We start from the raw sequence: 20,981 nt of genomic DNA, 5'->3' as shown, positions 1-20,981 counted from the left end.
AGAACTAATTTTGAATCCAGCCAAGCCTGAAAGAGATGCACATTTTTCCTTGCCTAAAGTAAGACAGAAGGTTATAAAATCCTCTGAAATAAAGAGGCAGCTCTCCTTCTGCTCAGCTTTATAGTATGGCCAACAGCTCTTCCAGTTCACTCCTGGGAGTTTGCAGCAACCAGAGGCCTAAGAAGAAGGACTGAGAACAAAAGACAATACAACTCGGCATAAAATAGCAGTATTCAATAACTCAGCATTATTCCTACCATGTAATGACATCACTGAGATGACATTAGAAGAGGTGATGTGCAGCTGGGAAGCTTTGCCACAGAACTTAATTTAAATTCTCTTTGAACAATTTTACCAGGATGTTGAAATGCTATTGTCATGCAAACGGCTGAGGGCTTCTACTTTTGAATGCCAGCTTTTTTAGAATATATATTCCTGGAGAGGACACTGAGGCTAAAATTTGGTACAAAAAGATAAGTAATGGGATTTAATACAGATTTAAGCTTCTTGACATTCATTGATTTGCCTGTCTCAAGACAACTGCTTGACTGACTTCTTTTGATTAACTGACTTAAAGGCTTTCTTTGGTTTCATAGGATATATTTAAGATTAGTCACATTTGCCCACTTATAAATTGCTTAGGTTCTCCATGATATACCAAATAGGATTCACCAACCCTTTAATGAATTTTGCCCATCTACAAATTGTTTTAATTACGTGTGATACAATATTACTTGTCTGCTACTAATTTTGATAATAGAGTACTTGGTTCCCTCAGGAGTCAGCTGACTCTCCAAGGTGTAATATCTTTCAAAAACTCTTTATAGAGAAATATGCAGGAGATGATGGAAGTAATCACTGTTTGTGTACTGTTTTGCTTTTAATTTAGGTCCCTTTTTCTGAGAATAAAATGATCATAGCAAAGAATCATTCATTTCTTCTTTTTTTCCTTTAACTATGACATGACAAAGAATCCAGTTCAAGAGACTAAATGAAGGGAATCAACCCTGATTCACCATCCAGAGAGCCAGATATTAAGATTTAGCTTCTACCTTTTATAATTTCTTCAGATTATAAATAGCCTGCAAGTTTTTAAATAAAATGAAATGACACTCAGTAACTTGAAATAACTCCTTCTAGCCTCACAGTATTATTAGCAATCAAGAGTACTTCATGGTCATCTATAATTTGATTATTAGTTCTTGCTAAACAGGAGCTCTTTTTATCAGGGATTTCTTTTAATTTTGAGAAATGGGAAACCGCAAACCAGCATGTGTGACACAATATCAAGCAAATTGGAAGGAAGTGTAATCAAGAATAGAACTGGCAGACAAGTAGATGGATATAATGTAATGTGAAAGAGGCAACACAACTTTTATAGGACGTAGCTACCCCTTACAAAATTTATTAGAATGCTTTTAAAGAGTCAGCAAGCATATGAATAAAAGCACACTTGGATTTTCGAAAAGTCCCTTACCAAAGGCTTGTAAAGAAACTAGGGTATTGCAGAAAGAAATAGGAGAGACTTCTCTTGTGTTAATAACTGCTTAAAGAAGTAGATGTGAAGTGCAGCAATAAATGGTCAGTTTTCTTATTGGCAGGAGGTGACCAAGGGAGTCCCACAGGGATCCTTTCTGTTGCAGTGGAGACAAAATCTGTTGATGGCATTGAGGTACTCAGGGTAATAAAAATAAATCTGACAGCCAGGAGCACAGATCTCATGATGCTGAATGATCAGGCAACAAAACGGCAGGTGACATTCAATGCTGATAAATGCAAAATAATGAAAAAGGGGGAGAAAAACCCTAACTATATAGACACTGTGCTAGGCTTTCATCTCTCAAGAAAGTCATCTGGGAAACACAGCAGAAACTACCAGCAGCAGCATGTTGCTCAGCAGTGGTAAAAAATGTAAATAAAAAGAAAACATCATTATGCCATTATCAATAAAAAGTGCACCTGAGTCCTGTGTACATTTCTGTCTCCGCTCCGCTCCAGGCTAAGAAAGGATATAGTAAATAGAAAAGGGAGAGAGAAGGGCAACTAGAAATGGTAAGAGCTGTGAACAAACTTTTGTTTTTCTTCCTTCTGCTAAGGCAGTCATGGTACAGATGTACCATGTACAGATGGGAGGTCCCAGCTGACTGGAGGTTAGCAAACATGATGCCCATCTACAAGAAGGGTCAGAAGGAGGATCCGGGGAACTACAGGCCTGTCAGCCAGACCTCGGTGCTGGGGAAGGTCATGGAGCAGATCATCTTGAGTGCCGTCACGTGGCACGTGCGGGACAACCAGACAATCAGGCCCAGCCAGCATGGGTTTATGAAAGGCAGGTCCTGCTTCACTAACCTGGTCTCCTTCTATGACAAGGTGACCTGCTTAGTGGATGAGGGGAAGGCTGTGGATGTTGTCTACCTGGACTTTAGTAAGGCCTTTGACACTGTCTCCCACAGCATTCTCCTGGAGAAGCTGGCTGCTCATGGCTTGGACGAGTGTACTCTTCACTGGGTAAAAAACTGGCTGGATGGCTGGGCCCAGAGAGTGGGGGTGAATGGAGTCAAATCCAGTTGGCAGCAAGTCACGAGTGGTGTTCCTCAGGGCTCAGTGTTGGGGCCGGTCCTGTTCAACATCTTCATTGATGATCTGGATGAGGGGATCGAGTGCACCCTCAGTAAGTTTGCAGATGACACCAAGTTGGGTGGAAGTGTTGATCTGCTGGAGGGTAGGAAGGCCCTGCAGAGGGACCTGGACAGGCTGGATCGTTGGGCCGGGGCCAACTGTATGAGGTTCAACAAGGCTAAGTGCCGGGTCCTGCACTTGGGCCACAACAATCCCATGCAACACTACAGGCTGGGGGAGGAGTGGCTGGAGAGCTGCCTGGCAGAAAAGGACCTGGGGGTGTTGGTCGACAGCCGCCTGAACATGAGCCAGCAGTGTGCTCAGGTGGCCACGAGGGCCAATGGCATCCTGGCTTGCATCAGGAATAGTGTGGCCAGCAGGACCAGGGAGTTGATAGTGCCCCGTACTCAGCATTGGTGAGGCCGCATCTTGAGTACTGTGTTCAGTTTTGGGCCTGTCGTGGTTTAACCTCAGACAGCAACTAAGCACCACACAGCTGCTCACTCACTTCCCCCTGGTGGGACAGGGGAAAGAATCAGAAGAGTAAAAGTAAAACTCATGAGTTGAGATACAGACAGTTTAATAGGTAAAGTAAAAGCCGCGCATGCAAGCAAAGCAAAACAAGGAATTCATTCAGTACTTCCCATTGGCAGGCAGGTGTTCAGCCACCTCCAGGAAAGCAGGGCTCCATCACACGTAACAGTTACTTGGGAAGACAAACGCCATCACTCCGAATGTCCTCCCTTCCTTCTTCTTCCCCCAGCTTTATATGCTGATCATATGGTATGGAATATCTCTTTAGTCAGTTGGGGTCAGCTGTCCTGGCTGTGTCCCCTCCCAGCTTCTTGTGCACCCCCAGCCTACTCACTGGTGGGGTGGTGTGAGAAGCAGAAAAGGCCGTGACGCTGTGTAAGCACTGCTCAGCAATAAAGAAAACATCTCTGTATTTTCAACACTGTTTCTAGAACAAATCCAAAACATAGCCCCGTACTCGCTACTATGAAGAAAATTAACTCTGTCATCCCAGCTGAAAGCAGCACATTTTCCACCAATGCCATACCGTTTACATCATGCTCAGGTCCCACACTATCCAATACATCCTCATTAACCACCACCCCCCTTCCCATCCTTTGATACAATACACAGGTATCATTCCCTTAGTCTATGGACCACCCCTGTGAAATGTCTGTGAAATGTCCATAAACATCCATAAATGTCCACAAAATGTCCACTGAGTTCATTTAGTCCATGACTTTGGGCTCCATCTGTGATGGTGGTCGCTCAGGACAGGAGAGGTGGTGTGTTGCGTGGAGTTATTGGGCACCAAAGCCAGCTCAGGTCGGGTCACTGCTGCACTTGCACTGCTTCTTGTAAGGCTTCTCCTCCATTGGTTCCAGTGGTTCCTGCTATAGCAATTCCCATAACATGCAACTCAAATCCCAGGTTACAACAATTTAAAGGTATTTCCATTACAATCTCCACCCCTGGCCCCTTTGGACCAGACCATTGGGTTTAACACTGCAATGAACTCCTCCCCTTGGTCCTGCTCCGGCTTGGACTTATCCATAGACTGCAGTCCCTTAGGAATGTACCTGCTCCAAGTGGAGCCTTATCTATGAGCCACAGTCTCTCCAGGGGTATACCTGCTGTGGCATAGACTTATCCACAGCCACAGTCACTTAGAGGTGCACACGTTCCAGGGTGGACTTCTCCATGGGCCACAATGCCTTCAGAGATACCTGCTCCAGCGTAGCCTTGCCCACGGCTACAGTCCCTTCAGAAGTAAACCTGCTCCAACATGGCCTTACCCATGACTGCAGTCCCTCCAGGGGTGTACCTGCTCTGTTGTGGGCTTATCCATGGCCACACGCTTTGAGGTGCTCCAGCACCTCCAGCTCTCATTTTAAATGAGATAAAGGATAAACTTAAACTCAAGACCTGAGACCTGGGCATAGCTAGCCAAACATAATGGTTTTGCCATTTCTGTGTACCGTAATATGCAAATACTGAGATAAAATCCCTGCCCACACAATAACTTAATAAATGGGGACAGGGGCTACAAATTAGGGTTTCCATTTTTCTCAATGATTTTCTCAGTCACTAGGGTACAGAATATTTCCACCATGGACACCAAGCATTTCACCTATCTCTAATTACCCTATGCTAGTTAATGCTTCAGGGAAGGAAAAGAAATTGCTTCAACTCACTTCAAAAAGAAAAGTTAGTTACTATATTCCTGTGTGAACACTTTCTTTTCTGAACTTCTGGATAAAAGAGACCTTTCTCTAGCATAAGAATTTGTCAAATGCTTTGAAGATGTCTATTGAACGTGACTTAGATGTGAAACAGACACTCAGCTGTTTAGTATCCCCAGGACCTAGATGTTTCGGGCCAAGTCTTGGAACACATATAGGCATCCAGTGACCCTTTTTATTAGCAAACTGGATCCTTCCAAGACCTCCAAGATCTCGAGGACTAAGAGAAGCGTTTCCAAAGTTAAATGTTTTCCCCTTTCTGCCAAAAATGGCAATGGGTACTAACATCACCTGTGTTTGTTACACTCCTTTTTGCACAGTGATCCATCTGGGACCAGGGATGGATTTTTCCTCCAGTGAGCTTGCCTGGGGATAAGGGTGCTTTTGTCTTGGGTGGTAGCTGAGGTAGCTTGAGTCCACTCTGGATGAAGAAAACATAGTGTTCCCACTGCCCATGTGAATGCACCAAACAAAAGTTTTTTCCTCACATACTTTAAAAACTTTCTCATCAAACAAGGAAACAGCTTGCACAAAAGAGATGCTGTGGAGTCATGCCTTTTTGGTTGCAGTTTTGGAATTAGGCACCTAAATTTCCTTGTAAGTCCTACAGGACATGCCCAGACCTGTTATTGGTGCTTTCTGTTACTTCCTTAGAAATGTACTGGCCCACAATGATATCTACGTGCTTTGGTAAGGTCTTTCAACTAAACCATGCCATTTGCATGGTTTCCTTTGCAAAGAAATTAGAAAGGATTCCCAAAGAGGAGGAGCTTTCACCAAACCTCACTGAAAGAGGAGGAAAGACTCAGGATCCAAAGGATGATCCAGACTGTAAGGGGGCCATAAATACTTGTTGTCCATGCTAAACCTTCCACTGTCATATGCTCCTTGTTGCCATTACCTGTGCTAAGGAAATGTAGCCAGCATGTGAGTGCCTTTCCTTATGCTGTGAATATACCTTAATTTTTTTGTGCAAACACACCCTCAGCTGTTCTGCTCCTCAGCACCCCATCTGTGGAGATGGAGATGACAACACTTTGCCATCTCAGAGACCCTGATAGTGGAGGCCTTCGTGATTTCAACAGATGGTGCCTTGGAATTTAGGGGAGGAAATCAGCTGGTAATCTGGATTTAGAGAGCTACAAACACTTCATTTCATGCATCACATTGTGACAAACCTCCTGGTGCCTGTTCCTCAGGTTGGGAGCTTGCCCAGAGGAGGGCTGTGTAGATACTTCATTTCACACAGTGGCTATTTCAATTTTAGGCCCTTTCCTGCACAGGGACAAATGGCTTAATTTTACAAATAATGGCAGAATGCATCTAAGGCAAGACAATTTAGATGGATAGATTTTGGCTGATGTTTAAGAACTGTAATAAATAATCTCCTCCTCACCCATGCCTCTCCCAGAAATCTACATACCTTTGTGCATATTTTATAACAAACCCTAATAAAGAAATAATCCAAAATGGCACCTTTTAAAAAAAAGAATAACCCCAAAATGTAGGTTGTTGAAATATGAGTGTAATATAGAAAAGACAGCAGTACTGATATTAATGACCTATCTGTCTCCCGGTGCACTTAATAAAGTCTCTCATGTATTTTATTTTATTTTTTATTAGAAACTGTATCATTAACTCTAAAAGATCTTACTGGGAAGGGCGAGGAGAAAGATCTGACTTTTTTAAAGCCAAATTTACCTAGAATTTTTTTTTTCTTACTTAAAAAAAAAAGATTTTTCATAAACTTTTTTTCCATCTGGCTGCAATATTAGGACAGTATATTAAATTCCCACCCCCAATTCCACAAAAGGAAGACCCAGCTACATTTACATAATATGTAAATGTGCTTTTGTGCTTTTCACAGATGGGTTTCATCAACACAGACATACTGTTAGGGGCTTAGCAATAGATTAAAAAAACAACAACAATACAGTGTAACATAATAAAAGTGTATTGTAATGTACATCATAACTTTTGGCCAAGGTTAAATTTCCAGTTGGTGTATGAAAGTTGTATTCCATTAGACAAAATAGATGTCATGCTGCAAAGCATTAAAGATGAGTTGACTGAGCCATTTGTTTTTATTTATATTATATTATATTTTCCTTGATTCTATTTATGCAGCAGGTAAAAAAAAAAAGAAATCCTTCAGTCCTCCTTACTCACCTACACTGCTGCACCGCAATGTTATTGACAGCGAGTGTTTCCATGTGAGGCTGCCCACGGTGCAGGGTGCCACAAAGCCACAAGATCCACCTGCTGTAGTTGCAGCAGTCCCATGTAGATACACCTGAGCAGGCTGCAAGCTCTTATACAGTTAGCAAACCAGCCACGGCAATACTAAGCTCACCGAGCAACAACCTAGGCCGCAGCAACGGTAAGTCCTGCGATTGGGCGCTAGATTGGGGTGGAAAAGGGGGTTTCCTGTGCCGGGGAACCCAATAAAGAGCCTGGTGGGGCCCTCGTGCCAAAGAAAAACCAGCTGCTCTCGCGAGTGAGGCAGACGGGGCTTGGGCGTTGCTGGGGCAACCACGGGAGATTTAAACAGGCACCTGGGGAGCACGGTGACCAGGACGGGCAAACAGGGCATGGCGCGTCAGAAAGGACATGGCGCGGCAGTTTGCGTGGCAGTTTGCGCAGGCAGAGCAAGCAGGCAGCTGGCGAGCTCTCCTTGTGGTCTACGCCCTCCCGGAAGAGACTTAGCCATGGTCTCTACTCGGACAAGAGCCATCACCAGAAGGGATGTGGCGACGCAGACGGAGCTCCCACTAAAACATGCAGCCACCCAGGTCTCTGGCTGCAGGGAGTGCCAGAGCCTTGCTCTGGTGACGGAGGGCTGCCGAGACAACACCTGCGTGAGGTGCGAGCAGGTGGAGGATCTGCTCAGCATGGTGGCAGAGCTGAAAGAAGAAGTAGCAAGACTGAGGAGTATCAGGGAGTGCGAGAGGGAGATGATAGGCTGGTGGAGCCACTCCCTACCATCCCTGAGACGAGCACGCCAGATGGAAGCATCAAGAGAAGGAGAGGCTCCCCTGCCCTCGTGCCGCCAGGCGGAGGGAGGGGACCCGAGAGACGGAGGAGGATGGATGCAGATCCCCGCTCGGCGCAGCAGACAAATCCTCTCCCAGCCTTCCTCGCCCCTCCAGGTGCCCTTACACAATAGGTATGAGGCTCTGGAACTCGAGGGCCAGGAGGATGATGATGCAGACAAAGATCCATCCAAGGGGTTGACTAGGGGGAACCAGTCAGCTCCCGCATTACAACGGCCACTGGCAAGAAAAAAAGAAGGGTAATAATTGTCATAGGCGACTCCCTTCTGAGGGGAACAGAGGGCCCAATGGGCCGACCGGACCCATCCCATAGGGAAGTCTGCTGCCTCCCTGGGGCCCGGGTCAGAGACATTACTAGGAAGCTCCCTAGGCTGGTGCAACCATCTGATTATTACCCACTATTGGTTGTTCAGGTTGGCAGCGATGAGGTAGCCAAGAAAAGTACAAAGATGATCAAAAGGGACTTTAGAGAACTGGGGCGATTGCTTGAAGGATCGGGAGCACAGGTAGTGTTTTCCTCCATCCCATCAGTAGCCGGGAGGCATACGGAAAGGAACAGGAAGACCCACCTCATTAACACGTGGCTCAGAAGCTGGTGCCAGCAGTGGAATTTTGGGTTTTTCAATCATGGGGCAGTTTACATGGCACCAGGCCTGCTGGAGACAGATGGGGTTCACCTGTCGCAAAGAGGGAAAAGGATCCTAGCACAGGAGTTAGAAGGCATCATTGAGAGAGCTTTAAACTAGATGCAAAGGGGGAAGGGGACAAAACCAGGCTTGCTGGGGATGAGCCTAGGGGTGGCATGCCTGTGTTGGAGATGAGATCAATAGCCCAACCGAAGTGCATTTACACCAATGTACGCAGCATGGGCAATAAGCAGGAGGAGCCGGAAGCCATTGCACAGCAGGAAAACAATGATGTGGTCACCATCATGGAAACATGGTGGGATGACTCACACAACTGGAATGCTGCAATGGATGGCTACAAGCTCTTTAGAAGGGACAGGCAAGGAAGGAGAGGTGGTGGGGTAGCCTTGTACGTTAGAGAGTGTTTTGACTGTCTAGAACTCAATGACGGTAATGATAAGGTTGAGTGCTTATGGGTAAAGATCGGGGAAAGGCTAACAAGGCAGATATCCTGGTGGGAGTCTGTTATAGACCACCCAACCAAGATGAGGAAACAGATGAAGCATTCTACAAGCGGCTGGCTGAAGTCTCACAATCCCTAGCCCTTGTTCCCGTGGGAGACTTCAACTTACCAGATCTCTGCTGGAAATACAACACAGCAGAGAGGAAGCAGTCTCGGAGGTTCCTGGAGTGTGTGGGAGATGATAACTTCCTGACGCAGCTGGTAAGCGAGCCAACCAGGGGAGGTGCCCCGCTGCACCTGCTGTTTATGAACAGAGAGGGCCTGGTGGGCGATGTGGTGGTCAGAGGCTGTCTTGGGCTCAGTGACCATGAAATGATAGAGTTTTCGATTCTTGGAGAAGTAAGGAAGGGGGTCAGCAAAACCGCTACCCTGGACTTTAGAAAGGCAGACTTTGGCCTGTTTAGAGGCCTGGTTGAGAGAGTCCCTTGGGAGGCAGTCCTGAAGGGCAAAGGAGTCCAGGAAGGCTGGATGTTATTCAAGAAAGAAGTCTCAAAGGCGCAGGAACAGGCTGTCCCCATGTGCCAAAAGACGAGCAGGCGGGGGAGAAGACCGGCCTGGCTGAACAGAGAGCTTTGGCTGGAACTCAAGAAAAAAAGGAGAGCTTACCGCCTTTGGAAGAAGGGGCAGGCAACTCAGGAAGACTACAAGGATATTGTTAGGTTATGCAGGGTGAAAATTAGAAAGGCAAAGGCCCAGCTGAAACTTAATCTGGCCACTGCAGTTAAGGAAAACAAAAAATGTTTTTACAAATATATCAGCGACAAAAGGAGGGCCAAGGAGAATCTCCATCCTTTATTGGATGTGGAGGGAAACATCACCACAAAGGATGAGGAGAAGGCTGAGGTACTTAATGCCTTCTTTGCCTCAGTCTTTAATAGTCAGACTGGTCGTCCTGGGGGTTTTCAGGCCCCTGAGCTGGGAGATGGAGATAGGATGCAGAATGAAGCCCCAATAATCAAAGAGGTAACAGTCACCGACCTGCTCCTCCACCTGGATGCCCACAAGTCTTTGGGGCCAGATGGGATCCACCCGAGGATACTGAGGGAGCTGGCAGAGGAGCTTGCCAAGCCACTCTCCATCATTTACCAGCAGTACTGGTCAACCGGGGAGGTCCCAGCTGACTGGAAGCTAGCAAACGTGACGCCCCTCTACAAGAAGGGTCGGAAGGAGGATCCGGGGAACTACAGGCCTGTCAGCCTGACCTCGGTGCCGGGGAAGGTCATGGAGCAGATCATCCTGAGTGCCATTAAGCGGCACGTGTGGGACAACCAGGGGATCAGGCTCAGCCAGCATGGGTTTATGAAAGGCAGGTCCTGCTTCACTAACCTGGTCTCCTTCTATGACAAGGTGACCCGCTTAGTGGATGAGGCGAAGGCTGTGGATGTTGTTCACCTGGACTTTAGTAAGGCCTTTGACATTGTCTCCCACAGCATTCTCCTGGAGAAGCTGGCTGCTCACGGCTTGGATAAGTGCACTCTGCGCTGGGTAAAAAACTGGCTGGATGGCCGAGCCCAGAGAGTGGTGGTGAATGGAGTCAAATCCAGTTGGCGGCCGGTTCACGAGTGGTGTTCCCCAGGGCGCAGTGTTGGGGCCGGTCCTGTTCAACATCTTCATTGATGATCTGGATGAGGGGATCGAGTGCACCCTCAGTAAGTTTGCAGATGACACCAAGTTGGCCAGGAGTGTTGATCTGCTGGAGGGTAGGAAGGCCCTGCAGGGGGACCTGAACAGGCTGGATCGTTGGGCCGGGGCCAACTGTATGAGGTTCAACAAGGCTAAGTGCCGGGTCCTGCACTTGGGTCACAACAACCCCATGCAACGCTACAGGCTGGGGGAGGAGTGGCTGGAGAGCTGCCTGGCAGAAAAGGACCTGGGGGTGTTGATTGACAGCCGCCTGAACATGAGCCAGCAGTGTGCTCAGGTGGCCACGAGGGCCAATGGCATCCTGGCTTGTATCAGGAATAGTGTGGCCAGCAGGACCAGGGAGGTGATAGTGCCCCTGTACTGGGCACTGGTGAGGCCGCACCTTGAGTACTGTGTTCAGTTTTGGGCCCCTCACTGCAAGAAGGACATTGAGGTGCTGGAGCATGTCCAAAGAAGGGCAATGAAGCTGGTGAAGGGTCTAGAGCACAAGTCTTATGAGGAGCGGCTGAGGGAGCTGGGGTTGTTTAGCCTGGAGAAGAGGAGGCTGAGGGGAGACCTTATTGCTCTCTACAACTACCTGAAAGGAGGTTGTAGCGAGGTGGGGGTCGGTCTCTTCTCCCTAGTAACAAGAGATAGGACAAGAGGAAATGGCCTCAAGCTGCGCCAGGGGAAGTTTAGGTTGGATATTAGAAAAAACTTCTTCACTGAAAGGGTAGTCAGTCATTGGAACAGGCTGCCCAGGGAAGTGGTTGAGTCTCCATCCCTGGAGGTATTTAAAAGGCAGGTAGACGTGGTGCTCGAGGACATGGTTTAATGGTGGACTTGGCAGTGATAGGTTAACGGTTGGATTCGATGATCTTAAGGGTCTTTTCCAACCTTAATGATTCTATGATTCTATGACTCTTGGAAGAGATATCCAGGTGAATTTATCAGGGTGGGATGTGTAGTCCTACCCCAGGAGTACCATCCATTGCACTGCTTACTCTGGGTCAATTTACAGTTGGGTCCTGTGCACTGTCCCCTCCTCACAACACCTCTGCAGCTGCCTCCAGTCCTCAGGAGATTCTCCAAAAGCCTCTGAAGAGGAAAGAGAGCAGCATGTGTCTTATTTTTGTTGTTGTTGGTTCTTTCCCCTTTCCTCCCCCCTCCAAGCTCCAGCAAATTTGTGCCTTTCTTCAGTAATGGCTTTGTGCAGCTTCACGATAGAAGTCATCCACCAGAGAGAGTAGTTTTCTCTGCATGTCTCCCTGAAAGATACTCTTGCTTGCAAGAGCTTCACAGCCTCTCTTTAATGTCAAGTTATATGGTTTTGGGGGCTTTCCCAACTCCATCAGTCCCCCTGATGGCACAGACACTTTGAGTGGAGTGGTGAGGACAGAGCTGATAAACTGCAGCCTCCTCCGGTACTAGGCTCTGTCCAATGAGACAATGCTCTCCCCAGGAAGCATATAAAAACATTTTCCCACCAGAAGGTGGTAACCAAGATGCACATGGGGACAGTTGCCACCAGGCGTCAAGTGAGGCTGACCTCGCTGGTGACACCATCCTTTCCTTAGCAACTAGAGCCGAGGCAATGGCCTCCTTGAGTTGTTCCTCCTGTGGTCATGGCAACATGCAGCCAGAGGGTCTCATCCTGTCTTGGAGAAGCTGTTGTGACACCCTACGCAGCCCAAAAATGTAGGAAAAACTGTAGTGGAAATCACTGAAAGAAACCATTCACTGGAGATGAAGGGTGAAGGGAAGGAAACGCAACATGTAATGATTTGGGAAGCAAATGGTTAAACAGGGAGTGGGTGCCCCTACTCCCTGTCACTCTAGGTTTCCATCAGTATCTGCCCATTGGGCTAAACACAGTATGGCACAGGTAAAGGGACTTCTCATGAGAAGGAGCTTACAACCAAAGGGAATAGACTTGTGCTAGAAGAAAGGAACTGGATTTCCCTGCTCCACACGGAGGATGCAGAGATGGACTCAGTCCACTCTCCTGTTTACACTTTGTGTCTGCAGAAGAGTGAGGAAACAAATCCCAGAACATCCGTAAGGCACAAGTGTGTTCTTCCTTTTATTCCACTTCCCATTAACTCCAGAAATGAGCCCTGGAATAGTAAGTGGTTAAGTATTATCCGGGCAGGCTGGTGTTCCTGGTTCCTCTTTTGGTCATGACAGACAGACAGAGAGACTGTAGGTACCTGTCCAGTCAAATAAGTTTAGGATGGATGTGCAGACAATGAGGTAGAGGCAGTATGTTTTATTTTCCCTTCTTTACCCTGTGTTATAAAGTATAAGAGGTCACACAACCTTTTGGTTCTTTCCAGTCTCAAATTCTATGCTGCCATAGCACCACGATCATGTCAGAACCACAACAACTTGATTTACTTCCTGTTCTGGAAAGGGACCCTTTTCCTGACATCACATCATGGAATCATAGGATCATAGAATCGTTAAGGTTGGAAAAGACCCTTAAGATCATCGAGTCCAACTGTTAACCTAGCACTGCCAAGTCCACCACTAAACCATGTCCTCAAGCACCACGTCTACCCGCCTTTTAAATACCTCCAGGGATGGAGACTCAACCACTTCCCTGGGCAGCCTGTTCCAATGCCTGACTACCCTTTCGGTGAAGAAGTTTTTCCTAATATCCAACCTAACCTTCCCCTGGTGCAGCTTGAGGCCATTTCCTCTCGTCCTATCGCTTGTTACTAGGGAGAAGAGACCGACCCCCACCTCGCTACAACCTCCTTTCAGGTAGTTGTAGAGAGCAATAAGGTCTCCCCTCAGCCTCCTCTTCTCCAGGCTAAACAACCCCAGCTCCCTCAGCCGCTCCTCATAAGACTTGTGCTCTAGACCCTTCACCAATTTCGTTGCCCTTCTTTGGACACATCATTGCTGAACTTGACTTCTGATATTCAAAATCAAACACACACGTGCACAGAATTACATTTTGCAATGGGCTGACATAGCACTAATCCAAATTACTCTTTATTTATCAGTAGAAGTACATTACATATGCCAGAAGGAAGTTTTTTGTTGTTTTTTATTTCTTAATCACATTCTGAAGAGGTCATATGCGAAGCTGTGAGAAAAATGTTTTTTCTCTATTTTTTTGTCAGCCTTCCTCCTCATTTATTCTTATAACATTGTACGGCTATCTGCTTTTAATTTCCTATTTAAAGCATATCTCCAGCTTGTAAATAAATATTTTTTTCTGATTCAAGTTTTAGTCTTCAGTTAATGAGGAAAATGCATTGAACACCAATGCCCTCTTCTAGGGTTGCTGATAAAGTGAAATCTAATTATGTTCTGGTCTTTGCACTTGCTGGAGATGTTTAGAACTTGTTTATACAAGTCTCAATTCAAGGTAAATCGACATATCATGTTTGTGTTTTGAGAACCTGCATCAGCTTTCATCACCTGAAGAATGTGTTAGTGGCCTAGCATCAGTCTGCACAGGGCTGCAAATGGAGAAGAGGAAGGAGGCCATTTTTGTGATGTATGCAGTTTAACCAGGGAAAACTAAGTCCAGTCATCTGAGGATAGTGATGCTTGCCAAACTTCCAAATAAATCCACTCCGATGGAGTTACAGGTAGTTCTTTCCAACAAGAGATGGAAAGAAATTCAGCGATGTCTAAGAAGTACTCATTGTTTCCCCAGGAAAGAAAACAGCTTTTGTTTCAGTATCTAAACTCTGATGTGCAGTGGGTAAAAAGAGAGTCATCCATGCAGATAAGAAGATCCTCAGATGCTGTGCAAAACCCATGATAAACAAATAGCAGTATCATTCCGAATGCACTGTCATCATCATCACAGGCCTCCTCTTGGCCACTACAAGATGAAGGCCTGACCTTAAAAATGGCACCTGTGGCTTGGACCAAATGTGACCACTTTTGTCCCTGCCATCTGTCTATTCATCTTGGTGACAGGCAGCCCTGGCTCTGCTCACTGCCCATCCACTATGAATAGATGAGTGCCTGCAAATGAGCTTTACATAATTGGAGGGAGTTGATACCAGCCTCAGGAAAGTAGTTTGCACGTCACAGTAGGAAAGGGCCATTGTTTTTGTTCAGATTTGGGTTTTATTTCTTGCTATGCTTATAAGAAAGGAAATTTTCTTCCTTGGGGGTAATGCAGAAGTGAGTTCACTGTTTGTATGGGTAGATAGTTAAGGGACAATGAAAAGGTTTCAGGGACGTGGTCCAAGCAGAAGGGGCAGCATGGGGCAAGGATTGGAGATACCTGAGAGAAGAGCAAATGAGTGTTTTTTCTGAGCAAATACTCAGAAGAGCAGTAAGACCATAGGGAAGGTAATAAGTCACTGGAAGGCACTTGGGATTTGTTTTCAGAATCATCTGATTAAGCCATGTTCCTCACGCAGCCAGTAAAAACACTGAGCTTTATTCTCACAAAAATCTTACCTCCTGGGAATGAATGAAAATTTAGAGACTGGCAATCACAGACAGAGAGGAAATAAAGACCAGTGATCAAGATGCAAAAAGACCTGAACTAATGTCTCTGTTCTGCCGTAAGTATCTTTTTTATAAATCTGGACAAAATAACTCAACCTTTCTACACCAAAGTTTCACAGGCAGAGTCCTGTGAAATGGATGTAACAACACTTATTTACCTTTCCAGAGCTTGGAAAGGGCACACAGACTGGAAGAATCAAATATAAGGGCATCACTTTTCTACTGACATCACTGTCTTATTATGCTGGGTCACTTTAATAATATAATGTGCTGTTCAGGTCCCCGATTTCACCATAAGCTCACACTGGTTTCTATTTCTACCAGGACTGCAGTTGAGCATAATGTGCTCTTTGACCATATCATACTGATCCTGTAAGTCTCTTCTGTCCTTTATGCACGAGAACAGTGCTGTACTTGTGTTCCCTGGATAATGTGTCTAGTGGAGGAGACAGGAAAAAAAGGGGCAGGTGTTAGGCAGGATGTGGAGAACATATTTTGGGAGGCTATGAAGCAACCAGGGGAAAAACATTAGTGGGGTAGGAATGGGGAAGAAGAGAAGGCTGCATTACAGAGAGTAGACTGGAGGACTGACAAAGTGAGCTGTGGGTCCTGGGTGGGAGCAAGGAGGATGGCTCAGACAAGAGTGTCATTGTGTGCTGCTTGGCTGCTTCTCCATATGGAGACTTTTGAGGCCAGGCGTCACTGACAGTTTGCCCATAATTGGTGTGCCAGCATCTGAGATATTTATTAGGTTGGCACTATTAACCCCTCACTCACACAAGCACTTAAGTTCACTGACAATTGTTTAAAAGTCATTAATAACATTTAACGGTGGTAAGATGATCAGCTTTTTGTTTTGCCTCTAAGCATCACTAATGTAGGGGACAAAGCCAGAGGAATACAAAACAGGCGTCACATCGGAATAAAAATATTGGCATTTTGCTTTCAGCATGATTATTATTATTTCAGCAATGATTGTGTCTAGACAGCTCAGATGAGACTGGGGTCCATTGGTGATCAGTATGGAACAAAACAGACTGCCTTGAAGAGCTGGTCATATAAATGGGCAGGGCAAAGGAAAGGTGAGAGGAGAAAAAAGAAATGCAGAGAAGAGATTTGTTCCAGGAGGCACAGCAGGTCTCTGGCCAAGGGAGGAACAATATTCAAATCTCCTGATTACTAAACTGCTATTTAATCTACTTCCACAGACTTCTGGCATTGGACTGTAGCATAACTGTCTAGCATACTAGGAAAAAATCAGGACTGCATTATGGGATGAAGACATACTTCCTCGATTGCATTGTGCATCTCCATACAGACACTTGGTCAGATCACTTCTTTTCTTCGGGTTTTTCTGGTAGTGGGTAAATTTGGATGGTCTTCATGTGAGAGGGAAGGACTGGGAAAAATTGCATGCTTTGTATGAAAATACAGGGCACAAGAAGGACCTGAGGGATCTGATGAAAATGACAATACAGTTCCTATAAACCTGGACAGTTCCAGGGAAAATGATTATTTCACTGGTCTGGTCTGGTTGCACTTTACCAAGGTGAAATGCCACCTCATGAATTCTTGTCTGAATTTGGAATTATCATCTGCCCTTTTGAAAAATGTTAATGCTGCCCACCACTAATCAGAGCCACAGTGTGCAGCATCTGGGGTCTTTATTGGGCAGCTGGATTGTCATAGAAAACATGAGATTGTCTCAGGAATAGCCCAAATTCATTAGTACAGCTGCCATTCATGCAGCTCAGGGACACTCCCAGATGAACACTGTTTTGGAGCTCCTATTCTTCAAGAAGTGAATGTCTCCCCTTTCTTTGCCCAGATCCCATGACAAGACCTTTCCACCACAACATGGTTAAGGAATCTTTTTCTTAACAGTAGTCTGGTAGGACAGAACTGGTTACTATGCACATAAGAGAGGAAAGACACCCATATTGGTGTTTAATAGCTCAACCTACCTGAATGTTGGCCTGAGAGTCTCCATGTGGTGACTGGATCTAGAGGTCTGGCATTATGGATAATGTCCCCAGATACCATTTGTGTGCCTCTACTGCCCATTTGAGGCTTTGGATATGTGTGGCCAGGAAACTATGCATTTTAAAATGTGAATCCAGGAAGGGATGGGCCACAAAGGTGGTAAATCCAGGTCTAGAATTGAGAAAGAAATGGAAACATCACTTTAGCAAGGAACTGAGATCTTGCTGCAAGCCAGCTAGCACGGCACATTACCTAGATTTAGATGGCAGCTTGTCACTGTGGGACCTTATGCTGCCTTTCTGTTGTGACTAATGAACCTGTATAGCCAAGTGGGCTCCTTGCATGGCTACTAGAGAGGAAAGAGAAGGGTGATCTTAGAGTTTATGGGGTTGAATAGAGCCCTTGAGCATATAGCCTCACTTTTTTCCTCCTGTTGCTGCTCCAGATTTCATTTTACTTTATAAAGGAGAGAAAACAGCAGCAAAGAGGTGAAATTCATTAATGTCTCTGGGTTGCACAGATGGGATAATGGTGAAACTTTGACAGATTACACCAGAGGTGAGCAAGCATGGTGATCTCATGGCCTTGGTGTAGGCAAGAGAACCTGGGGGTGGAGTTCTGGTCTTGGTATACATGACCTAAACAAGTTACTTCAGGGACCAGCTTCCCCCTGCATGACTATGCATCTGTTGTTTCCACTGATGAAGTAGAAAGGAAGGGTTTCAAATCAAAGCTGATTTCTAGGAATGTGTGTACCTGGCCCAGGGATCATCTTTGTGATGAGGGGCTTGACTTTGAGATCCGAATTCAAACAACAATAAGAATGAGAGAAAAAAAAAGTCCGCTTTAGCGAGGGAAACTCACAGTTTAGATCTTTTTTGTAATATTGTAGAATTTTGCTGCCAAAACTTTTTTTCTCTCTGTCTTTATAAAAAATTACTCTGGATGCAATAAGAACAAGGTGTTCTAATTAAATAGATTTGTTTACATCTCATAGCATGAAAAACTAATTCAGTCTGATATACTGTAGGTTCTTGCACTCTTTCTCTCCCACTTCATGTAAAATTACCCGGTTTAAGTATTATTTTATTTAAGAATATTTAAAAAGTGGCCTTGATTAAAGAAAATTGATTTAAGTTCCATAGTGTTTATTTCTTAAAATAAAGGTTTTACTTCAGGGTGCAAGAAGATAGGAGGGAGAGTGCAGAAGCTGTGCTATCTATCACAATATTTCCTCCCTGTTTTATTGCATTTCAAAGCTCCCTACCTTTACTAGTCATGAGAACTCATAGCCTGTGGCTAGAACACATTTTTATTAAGTGAAGGTTAAAGTCAGGGCCAAAACAGATCCACTGTAATATGCTTACAAACATAATTCCCTGACCCAGACCTGTGCCATAGTATCAACTACAAAACAGAAGCAAAGGCAACACTTCCTGATTGTAACTGTGTTCCTGCCAGTGTAAAGACTTCTGCATGTTCTCCACCCAGACTGAGCTGGAGCATCCTTAAAGGTGCCACAACAGGAATTACATGGAGGATAAACACTGCAGGTAGTATGGGATCCAGCTGCAAAAACAAAGAAATGAGAACAAACCTCAGCAACTCACAGGACAGGCCGGGCCATCAGATAATCTTTTGCAGGTATATAGAGCAAGGCTGGATGAAGCTGCTGCAGGGAAGAATAATATCCCAATGAATTTATTTCTCAGGTTGTTGAGGTGTTACCCACAACAAGATAAACATGAATTTTTACTACCACTTAGACAAATTTCAGTTCAGGGACAGGGAGCTTAGATGACCTGCCACAGAGAGAAGTAGAACCCAAGCATCCAGTCCATCCTTGAACCAAAAAGACAGCAATGTCTGCATGCAGCACAAATCAAGCAACGACCTTCTGTATATTACAGTCCCATCTATGTGGGTTGTAAGTGGTGAAAAGAGTGGACTGCTTGAAGTAGGGTTCAGATTGATCAGAACTCTCTAAGAGAAATTCCTCATGTAGAAACCCTAGAGTAGGTGCATTTCCTGAGACTACCAAATGCCATTGCAGCAATACAAAGGAGGCTCAGGACCCTCAGTAGGTAACTAACTGCTGCACCATCCTTTCATTGCTGGCACTGTGCATGGCCATTGTAGGCAGCTGTATTCATCCTGAAACTGGAGAGAGACTTGGGCAGCTCTTGGCCACAGACAGAGGACTGTCTGTTACTGCGTATCCCCAGTTGTCAGAGGTGCGTAGTCCTCGCAACAAGCCATAGGAACACATCTATTGGAATACAAGAAAATTGAGAACAGAGCCTATAGATGGCTAGGTATAAAGACAGTCTAGTATTGAATGAAGATCTGTGTCATGTTCCTCTTCTCTGTAGATTGAGTAATCAAAGGCATTTTTCATATAAGTGCATTAATGTATATCTAGGGAAAACAAAGTTTTGAAACAGTTTTTTTTTAAATCCTGATGCCTAAATGAAATTAAACTGTGCTAACTTCTAAAGTTCTTTTTTTGAGGGGTAAGAAAATTGCTTTTACAAGTTCTCACTCTGCTCCAGCTCTCTGGCAGCCAGAGTTGCAGGAGATGTGGGGATGCTAAGCAACTTGGGCTTGTACCTCCCTGGCAGCTGGAGCTGTAGAGAGGCTGGGAGCCAGGCGGGAGCTGGGTGCTCAGCCCCTGGCCCCCTACCTGCTGCAAGGCTCCCGCTTTTGTCAATTGCCTGTCTGTGCACCGAAAGTTAAATTGACAAGAACCTTCTGGGGGGAAGGATAAAAGGAACAGCCAGGGAAAATCACTGCCATCTCTCCAAAACTAAAAAAGAATAAAAAAAAATAAAAAAAAGGAAAAAACCCCACAAAATTGTCACTGAAATTGAAAATTTCCACAGAAATTTCATTTGGATGAAGAGAGCATGTTCAACCAGGAAATCGTTCCAATGGGCAAGGGAAGAAAATGAATAATGCAGAATTCTTCCAAGCTCCTGATGCTGTCAGTGAAACATGCCCATCACCTTTCAGGATAATGATCAGCACTTTCCAAGAGACACTTAGCACCTTTTCAGGATTTTGCCTTAAGTTTGGTGTAACTCAGAGATAAGGCACACAGAGGGTAAGAGCTCCAAGGAACAGTAATTTTCACCTTGCTGGTGCTTACAGCATGATAAAAAACTTTCCTCCGTGCTTTTGAATTAATTCCTCAAAAGTTCCAATGCCTGCACACCCATTTGTTTCCTCATTGTTTTTATTAAACAAGAAAGGCGAGCTTTATTACTGCACAAATGAAAGCATCACCAGAAGATAGATACTTCCCAGATTCTTATTAATCTCTAAGGCTTATGAAGCTGCCTAAGTTCCACAGAAATTAACATACTCTACAGATTTCTTCCAGCAAGTCACTGAGTCCTTGCTACCCTATCTGGAAAGAGAAGGGAAGCCAAAAAAGCAAAACCAAAGGAGAATAAATCTGTATTATTAGGAGGTTTTTGCAAGTCAAAATGTGCCTGTGCATGCATGTCTTTGTCTACAGATACAGGGCAAAGCTCTGTGTTATGGTGCATCATCTACAGCACCATTATAGTAATTTACCATAGACTGTGGTTGTATAGATTGAACTATGTGCCACAAAGTAGAGGTCATAATCATAATTAAAGTACAGTTGGATTTGCAATTCAAAATAATTTAAGACTAATCTCCAAAACTGCGACTGTGCAAACTAATACAGTAGGGCAATTTAATTTATTCTTTTCCCTACTTTTCAGTGTAAGATTACCTGTGCCTAACTGCAGGCACACTTAATGCCTGTATTGTAGCAGCATTTAAT

The sequence above is a fragment of the Platalea leucorodia genome, assembly GCF_965183815.1.
Source record: "Platalea leucorodia genome assembly, chromosome: W".
Classification (NCBI taxonomy): Eukaryota; Metazoa; Chordata; class Aves; order Pelecaniformes; family Threskiornithidae; genus Platalea; species Platalea leucorodia.
This window is presented reverse-complemented; position numbering follows the sequence as displayed.